The 9,945-nt window shown below is 47.2% G+C and overlaps 1 pseudogene; it reads right to left on the bottom strand.

Annotated features, from left to right (window-relative positions):
* Nucleotides 1–1,533: 1,533 nt before the first annotated feature.
* LOC123742588 (piggyBac transposable element-derived protein 4-like) lies at nt 1,534–6,066 on the bottom strand (annotated as a pseudogene).
* Nucleotides 6,067–9,945: the final 3,879 nt, after the last annotated feature.

Below are 9,945 nucleotides of genomic sequence, written 5' to 3'. Positions count from 1 at the left end.
TTGTAAAGCTTGCTGTACCTGTTGGACCGATTGTCCTGCTGCATAAATTGTAGTATCATCTGCAAATATAGTAGCTTGAGTTTCAGCTAAGGCATCGGAAAGGTCGTTGGTATATATTAAATAAAGAAGTGGCCCAAGGCAGCTGCCCTGCGGTATTCCACAGTTTAAAGCACGAGGGGAAGAAAATGAACCATTGATATAGGTGGACTGTTTCCTGTCAGTTAGATATGACTGTACCCAATTCGATGCTACCTCCTTAAAACCATAATGCATTAATTTTGTCAAAATTATCTCATGATCCACTAAATCAAATGCTGCACTGAAATCTAAAAATAGTACCCCCACAAACTTGCCATTATCCATAGCATTGAGCCACTGGTCAGTCATGTCAACCAGTGCAGTGGTAGTGGAATGATTTTTGCGATAAGCATGCTGATTGGCTGTAATCAAATCATTATTTTCCATGTACTCCCATATTTGTCTACTCACAATACCCTCCAATATCTTACTGAGTGTAGGGAGTAGACTAATTGGTCGACTATTGGCAGGAGTAGCGGGTTCTTTGCAGTCTTTTGGAATAGGACAAAGTTTAGCATGCTTCCATACATTTGCAAACATCCCCTTTTCCAGTGACCAATTAAATATGTATCTCAGTGGAACTGCAATCTGGGGAGCAGCACAGCGAAGCAAAAAATTTACCATAAGATCATAACCTGTAGATTTCCCATCAGGTAATGACTTCAAAAGGTTTAACACCTCCTCCACTGACACCGTTTGCAGACTACAAGAGCAGGTCTTGTTGCTCATAATATGATCATCAATCCATTGGACAATAGCTTGTTTGGAAGAATGTATGTTTACATTGTTGCTCAGTAAATTAATTTTCTTTGTGAAAAAATCTGCAAAATGATTGGCAATATCAACTGGTTTTGTTATTATTCTCCCGTCAACCTCCACACTAGATGGGCATGATGAGATAGATGTACCAAGTAAACCCTTAACTGTATTCCATACCTTTTTAGAATCATTTTTACAATCAATAAAAGCATTGTTGAAAAATAACTTTTTTTCCCTTCGATTCAATTTAACTGCATAATTACGCAATGTTCTATAATTCTGTTCATCAATTTCTGATTTTGATTTGGCTGCTAAGACTTTTAACATATTTCTTTGAGAAAAAGCCTCACCCAGTTCATCATCAATCCATGGAGATGGACGAGCACCAACTGTACTCTTTCTTATAGGGGCATGATGGTCCATAACCTCAATGAGCAAAGCCATAAAACATTCTGTAGCGTGATTTAAATCATCCTCTAGATAAATCAGCTCCCAGGGTACAGCAGCCAAATCATTTAGAAATAGCTCATAATTAAATGTTTTAAAATTTCTCTTGACCACAATCCTAGGGGGTTTCTTTGGAACCTTGGTGTTCATGGTTATGGTTACAATATTATGGTCTGTCCAGCCCACTGGCATTGATCTGGCTTTTAAGCATTGCGATGGTATATTACAGAAAATCAGATCAATGCATGTGTCTGAACGATGACCCAACTTAATTGATGATCTAGTAGTATCATTAACCATTTGTTTCAAACCACAGTTCTCCGCATATCTCATCAATTTTGTTCTATTCAAATTATTGTGATCCTTCCAATTTATATTAAAATCCCCCAAGATAAATACATCTCTGTTGCTATCTGTGGCCTGGTCAAAGCCAGTACATAAGTCATCCAAATAGGACACCTTAGAGCTAGGAGGTCTATACACACATCCCACCAATATGGCTGCCTGGTGAGGCAGATGTACCTGAGCCCATAGTGCTTCTACTTGACATACATTAAGGTCATCCCTCCTCTTAAAAGGTATATGATTCTGAATGTACAGTGCTACACCCCCACCATTCCTATTCCAGTCTCTTCTCAGTAGACTATATCCATGAATGTTCATTTGCCCATCATTTACAGATGCATTTAAATGCGTTTCGGTCAAAGCCAAAATATGATTATTATTTATCTTGACCAAGTTAATAACCTCGTGTATTTTGTTAGGAAGGCTACATACATTAACCTGAGCTATATGCAAGCCTTTCCTTGTCAAGTGAAGATCAATAGAGCATGTATCTGTTATAGTTGAAGTTGTCATGATACACTACAACATACAAACTCAAATTTGAACATTAAATTAAAATAGCCAGGGAGTTACTCTAGAGTCCCGATACAATTGCCCGTTGATATAAAGTTTATCCATCACCATGGAGACTCGTTGATTCAGGCAACGTTTTTCCTTCATGATGGGATATAGTTTTTTTCTCCTTTCATTGATCTCAGTGGGGAAGTGATCATTCATTCTAAAATCAGTGTTTCTGAGTTCTCTGTCCATGTTCTTCGTCATTTCCTTTTGCTTAAATTTTGTCAAAACATGCAATAATAGCCCGTGGCCTATTTCCAGAGGCCTTACCTACTCTATGGACTCTGGAGAAAGTGACATCACGCACAACAATCAGTGGGCAGTTTTAGTTGAGTTGACATAAAATCTCGGACTGTGTCCTCACAGCCTCTGCTGTTGTCATTCTCCGGTATCCCTGAAAATATTAGATTGTCCCGCATTGATCGACACCGTACATCAAGCAAGGTTTCTTTAAGTTGTTTGTTCTCCCTTTGTACCACCTCCACCTTGCTATGAATAGAGTCTACAGTACCTTTCAGCTCCGTGTTCTCTTTCCTTAGATCATCAATCTGACGTTGGCTAAATTCTAGACCAGCACATAATGCATTGATGTCCTCTCGTAATATATCCAAGATATCAAGTTTGGCAAGCCTTTCATTGATGGATTTTAACAAGTCAACATCCATATCTGTAAACCACTCGCCACACGCACCCTCTTACTAGGGGATGGTTTGGTTCCATCGTTGATACCAATTGTCCAACCTGATTTTGGTTTGTTTTGTTGATTGTGTTGGTTGTCCTTAACAATGCTTTGAGTCCTCCGAAGCTAGCGACATGTTTCTAAGAGTTCGTAAGTATCTCTCGTCAATGAATCGTTCAAGCTCTTCAATGGATTCTGAATCATCCAGCGTGTTTACAGACAGAGTTTAACAAACAAACAAATTGTTCAGCTGCGAATAAACCGACTTCAGCCCGTGGCTTCCTGAGCGGTGATGGGTACACTGAGCCTCCCCTCACCACCTCTTGGCCACCTCTTGATAGGTTGAGGGAAAAGGAACAGGCGTCTTCTGATTGGGGACTGATTGGGGAGTGATGATGGTCACCTGTGAGGGGAGAAGGAGAGACAAGAAACACACACCGGATACATACACAGGATACCTGTATCCGTAACAACTACATCAACCCCTAGTCCAGACCATTAGTGAACAGAGTTAAGACTACAACCCTGTCAGTAATCAACCCCTAGTCCAGACCATTAGTGAACAGAGTTAAGACTACATCAACCCCTAGTCCAGACCATTAGTGAACAGAGTTAAGACTACAACCCTGTAAGAAATCATCCCCTAGTCCAGATCATTAGTGAACAGATAACCCTCCCGTTGTCCTCCCATTCTGCCTACTCCCCGTGTCCCCGGGCGGGTCACCCTGTCCCGTCTCGGCTAAAGGCCCAGAGGGCACAAGTGTGACAGTAGGCGTGCGAACAGCCTTTGCAGATGTATTTCTTACACCTGCAGCACGCCGTGTGTGTCTTGGCGTCCTTCTTGGGCGGGCAGAGCTGACACCTCTTCCTCTTACTCGCCACTAGCGGGGCGGCGTCCGGGCCGGCGGAGGAGCGGCGTCGCAGTCGGCACTCTGCAGGACTTTGACGAGCACGGACGCGGCTTCGGTGCGGGGGAGACGCTGCCTTCTTTGTATCAAGGGCTTGACAAGCGCCTTTCCCAGCTGCTCCAGGAACACCCTCTTGTTCCGCTTCCGAGGCATCCAGTCGGGCTTGATCTCTCGCCATATGACAAAGGCGTTGTAGGAGGACACGTCGAGGATGTTGTGGAAGATGACCAGGGGCCAGCGGGCAGTCATCCGTCTGCAGCTGTAGGTGCCGACCACCTTGTCTAGGTTGTCCATGCTGCCCTTGTTGCGGTTGTAGTCTAGGATGAGGGCCGGCTTCCGGTCGCGGCGATCGCTGACGTCGGCCTCCGTGTGCAGCGTGCTCAGGAGCAGCACGTTCTTATTTCTCTTTGCCAGGTAGGACACCAGAGTGGCGGTGGGCGTGAAGGCGAACCTGGAGGACGAGACGTGTCTGCCCTTTCACTTGAGCAGCGCGGGAGGGAGGCTCGGGCTTGTTCTTTCGCACCGTGCCGACCATGGTGAGGTTCCTCTTGAGGAGCCGCTGGCCGAGTTCGTAGGAGGTGAAGAAATTGTCGCAGGTGACGTTGTGACCAGCGGGCAGCCCCTGCGTGAGATCGAGGACGACGCGGGCGCCCTGGTTCTTCTCGGGGGCTCCGCCGGCCGCCTTACCGGTGTAGACTTGCATCTTCCAAGCGTAGCTGGACTTTGCGTCGCAGGCCACCCACGACTTGATGCCGTATTTGGCCGGCTTGCTGGGGATGTACTGTCGGAAAGGACAGCGCCCTTTCGGGAGAGGAAGGAGATTAGCGGCGGCGGCGGCGTCACTGATGCTACCTCTCTATACTACCGCTGGCTCATCATTGGGGGGGCGAAGGGCGTTTGTTACACGCCGCCGATGCTACCGCTGACGCTACCTCTCTATACTACACAGATACACAGACGGTACCTCTGAACGGGACCAGTTGTTGGTCCACCGTCAAGTCAGACCCCGGGTTGAGAGGAAGGAGATTAGCAGCGTCGTGCTGCTGATGCTACTGCTGCTGCTGCTGATGTTGCTGACGATGATGATGCTACTGCTGATGATGCCGCTACCCCTCTATACTACCGCTGGCTCATCATTGGGGGGCGAACGGCGTTTATGTTACACGCCGACGCTGCCGATACTGCTGTTGCTGACGATGATGCCGATGATGATGCCGGTGCCGCTACCCCTCTATACTACCGCTGGCTCATCATTGGGGGGGCGCACGGCGTTTATGTTACACGCCGACGCTACCTCTCTATAGTACACGCACAGATAGTCACAGATACTCACAGCAGATACGCACAGACACTCACAGCAGACGCACAGACACACACACGGTACCTCTGAACGGGACCAGTTGTTCGTCCACCATCAAGTCGGGCCCCGGGTTGTAGAGGGCCGGCAGCCGCTCCTCCCACAGGTCCCAGACCTCTCTTATGGCCGCCAGTCTGTCGGCGGCGAGTCTCGCGGGTCTCGACCGGCGGTCGTCAAATCGCAGCAGCCTCGAGTACTTGTGAAAGACCTTGAGCGGCATGGTGGCTCGGAACACGGTCCTGCCGCTCTCCGCGTCCCACAGGCTGGCCGCGGCCTCGCCCCGGGACCTGTAGACGCCCGCTAGGATTAGCAGCCCTAGGTAGGCGCGCAGGTCGACCGAGTCCATGGGTCGCCAGCCGTCGCCGTATTTTCTCACCCCCTGCAGATTGGTCATGTCCACGACGATCCTTTCTATCGCCGGCGTGACAAACAGCCGGAAGGTGGACTCGATGTCGAGCGCGTCACCGCGGGGCCGGGGTGGCGGACGGCGCGGGGCGGGTCCGGGCCGCGATAGGCCTCGGAGGACCATTTGATTTTGCCATTTTTTGACAGCAACGTCTCCCTTCGGGCCCTTTGGGCAGAGGCCGCCGCCGCGTCCTCTCGCTCTGGCTCTCTGTCTCGCTCTCGGGCGGCGGCCGTGTCTCCCTCTCCCTCTTCCTCCGAAGACGAAGAAGAACAAGAAGAAGAAGAGGAGCGCGACCGCAAGGCCGAGTCGTCCGCATCACGTTCGGGGTCGTATTCCTCGCCGTCTTCGTCTTCCGAAACGTCCTCCTCTTCGGAATCGCAAAAGTCTTCTTCGTCTTCTCGGTCGACGCTGGAGGCTATCTGTTCCAGGACCTGAGCCGCACTGAAATCGGGACCGAGGCGCCGGCTGCGGCCTCGCGCTCGGCGGGGCCGTACACCTCGCCATCGTCGTCCTCGTCTTCTTCTTTTTCTTCTTCTTCCTGACAATATTAGTAGCCTCTCTACGGCCGGCCGACTGCACGCTGACGCGCCCGGGGGGGTGTCTCTCTGACCCGGCCTGGACAACTGCAGAGGGGGTTACGACGTACGCGTTGCTGACGCACAGCCGAGCCGGGGGGGTCTCTCTGACCCGGCCTGGACTACTGCAGAGGGGGATATAACATACGCGTTGTTGACGCTTCCCCCGGGGTCTCTCTGGACTCGGGGGTGGAACGGCTCCTAACGCGCCGCCGACGCATTGCTGATGCGCGGCCGAGCCGGGGGGGGGTCTCTCTGACCCGGGCCTAGACAACTGCAGAGGGGGGTTACGACATACGCGTTGCTGATGCGCGGCCGAGCCGGGGGGGGTCTCTCTGACCCGGGCCTAGACAACTGCAGAGGGGGATATAACATACGCGTTGCTGACGCACGGCCGAGCCGGGGGGTCTCTCTGACCCGGGCCTGGACAACTGCAGAGGGGGATATAACATACGCGCTGCTGACGCTTCCCCCGGGGTCTCTCTGACCCGGCCTGGACAACGGGGGAACGGCTCCTAACGCGTGGCCGAGCCGGCGGGTCGCTCTGACCCGGCCTGGACGCGGGGGAACGGCTCCTAACGCGTGGCCGAGCCGGCGGCTCGCTCTGACCCGGCCTGGACAACGGGTGGGTTAAGACTACATCAACCCCTAGTCCAGACCATTAGTGAACAGAGTTAAGACTTAAACCCTGTCAGAAATCAACCCCTAGTCCAGACCATTAGTGAACAGAGTTAAGACTTAAACCCTGTCAGAAATCAACCCCTAGTCCAAATCATTAGCAAACAGAATTAAGACTACATCAACCCCTAGTCCAGACCATTAGCAAACAGAGTTAAGACAACATCAACCCCTAGTCCAGACCATTAGCAAACAGAGTTAAGACTACATCAACCCCTAGTCCAGACCATTAGTGAACAGAGTTAAGACTACAACCCTGTCAGAAATCAACCCCTAGTCCAGATCATTAGCGAACAGAGTTAAGACTACATCAACCCCTAGTCCAGACCATTAGCGAACAGAGTTAAGACAACAACCAGTTCAGAAATCAATCCCTAGTCCAGATCATTAGCGAACAGAGTTAAGACTTCAACCCTGTCAGAAATCAACCCCTAGTCCAGATCATTAGCGAACAGAGCTAAGACTATATCAACCCCTAGTCCAGACCATTAGCAAACAGAGCTAAGACTATATCAACCCCTAGTCCAGACCATTAGCAAACAGAGTTAAGACTACATCAACCCCTAGTCCAGACCATTAGCAAACAGAGCTAAGACTATATCAACCCCTAGTCCAGACCATTAGCAAACAGAGTTAAGACTACATCAACCCCTAGTCCAGACCATTAGCAAACAGAGTTAAGACTACATCAACCCCTAGTCCAGACCATTAGTGAACAGAGTTAAGACTACAACCCTGTCAGAAATCAACCCCTAGTCCAGACCATTAGCGAACAGAGTTAAGACTACAACCCTGTCAGAAATCAACCCCTAGTCCAGATCATTAGCGAACAGAGCTAAGACTATATCAACCCCTAGTCCAGATCATTAGCGAACAGAGTTAAGACTACAACCCTGTCAGAAATCAACCCCTAGGCTTTAATGGAGCTTCCACTATGTTGTTACCACCCCTAGTTCATTCAGAACTGCAGATACTAAGGGCTGGTTTCCAGGACACACATTAAAACTGAACCTGGACTAAACAGCATGTTTTGATTGAGCGTTTTAGTCCAGGTCAGGATTAGTTTTACCTAATCTGTGTCCGGGAAACAGGCCCCAAAAGGCTAGGAGTTGTTTTGGGACCAAGTTTTATTTTCTGACTGATGAACTCTATAGGTTTGTAGAAACCAGGCAGAGAAACAGAGAGAGAAAGCCCCTTTACCAGAACTCAGCATCTGTCCCTTTTCAACCTTTACATAATATCTGTCCTGATGGTCCAATGGTTTGAAAAGGCTACCTGAAAATTCAGCCTGTTCTGGTGGGATGGAGCTTTGTCCTTTCCATGGTGACATCACCATGCCGTAAATTGGTTACTAGACCAATAAGAAAGAGAGTTCCAGACCTCTCTTCCAATAACAGCTAGTTTTCAGTTTCCCCCTCCCCATTCCCAGACAGTCCTATAGCAAAATGTATTGTTTATTTATTTCTGACCATTTTAATTTAAAACAAATCACATTAAATGTACTTAAATTGTTAGAAATTATTTTATATTGAGATAAAAAAAACTGCATTGGACCTTTAATACCAAAAACATAAACAATCATTGGCTACATAAGTACAACATCCAGTGGTGTAAAAATACAACTAAAGTAGTTTTGTGGGGGTATCTGTACTTCACAATTTATATTTTTGACAACTTTTACTTCACTACATTCCTAAAGAAAATAATGTACTTTTTACTCTATACATTTTCCCTGACATCCAAAAATACTCGTTACATTTTGACAGGAAAATGGTTAAATTCACACACTAAACAGAGAACATCCCTGGTCGTCCCTACTGCCTCTGATCTGGAGGACTCACTAAACAGAGAACATCCCTGGTCATCCCTACTGCCTCTGATCTGGAGGACTCACTAAACAGAGAACATCCCTGGTCATCCCTACTGCCTCTGATCTGGAGGACTCACTAAACAGAGAACATCCCTGGTCATCCCTACTGCCTCTGATCTGGAGGACTCACTAAACAGAGAACATCCCTGGTCATCCCTACTGCCTCTGATCTGGAGGACTCACTAAACAGAGAACATCCCTGGTCATCCCTACTGCCTCTGATCTGGAGGACTCACTAAACAGAGAACATCCCTGGTCATCCCTACTGCCTCTGATCTGGAGGACTCACTAAACACACATGCTTTGTTTGTAAATTATGTTGGAGTGTTTCTCTGGTTACCCAAATTATTATTATTTATATACGTTTTAAATGGTGTCATCTGATTCGCTTAATGTAAGGAATATGAAATGATTTATACTTTTGATACTTAAGTATATTTAAAAAAATAAATAATACTTGTATATTTTTATTGACTTTCACTTTTACTTGAGTCATTTTTCTATTTAAGGGTATCTTTACTTTTACTCAAGTATGACCGTTCAGTACTTTTTTTCACCACTGACGTCATCTTACCAATTATTTCCAAAATACAATAACGGTATGTTGAATAATAGCGAACACTTAACGGCTTGGCTGATACAGTATGGCAGGACCAACATGTTTTAGTTAACTAGACCAGTCAGTTAAAGAACAAATGGTTATTTCCAGTGACGGTCTACCTGGGAACAGAAAGACAGATGTCCTGGTCCTGGTCCATCCTCTAACCACTAGACTACCTGTCGCCCCGACTAACTAACTCAAACCGGAGTTATTTCCCCGTGTTTATCCATCCTTTTAAATGGTACACCGTAGACAAATGACATTTCGCTACCGGGTTTTTCGTCTCGGTCCTCCAACAATAATAATAATAACAACGTATTTCTCCTGCCACTGCGGTACGTTTCAACGTGACGTGACGACACGTTAACCTTAAATCACATTTACACAAAGTTATGGATAATTAGAAGAAAAGTCACTTAACTGACGGAGGAAAAGTGAATACAGCAACACCAAGATAAACTAATTCAAGAGGAGATTCCATACAGGTAAATTAGTTCCCTTTGTACGTCATATTTTGGTTAAATAATTCAGATTTAATACTAATTAAATAATAATAAAAAAAAAACAATTAGATGTGTAGGAAAACAGAAAAAGGAAGAAGGCTGTCAGTGACTGTGTAAATGTTGTGCTGTGTGCGAAACAAGCCTCACGGTACTCCACTGAGTGCTATCCAATCACAGGGCA

This window comes from Salmo salar, chromosome ssa04 (assembly GCF_905237065.1).
Source record: "Salmo salar chromosome ssa04, Ssal_v3.1, whole genome shotgun sequence".
NCBI classification, from domain to species: domain Eukaryota; kingdom Metazoa; phylum Chordata; class Actinopteri; order Salmoniformes; family Salmonidae; genus Salmo; species Salmo salar.
Note: the sequence above shows the minus strand (reverse complement) of the source record. Positions and strands in the feature narration are given on the sequence as shown.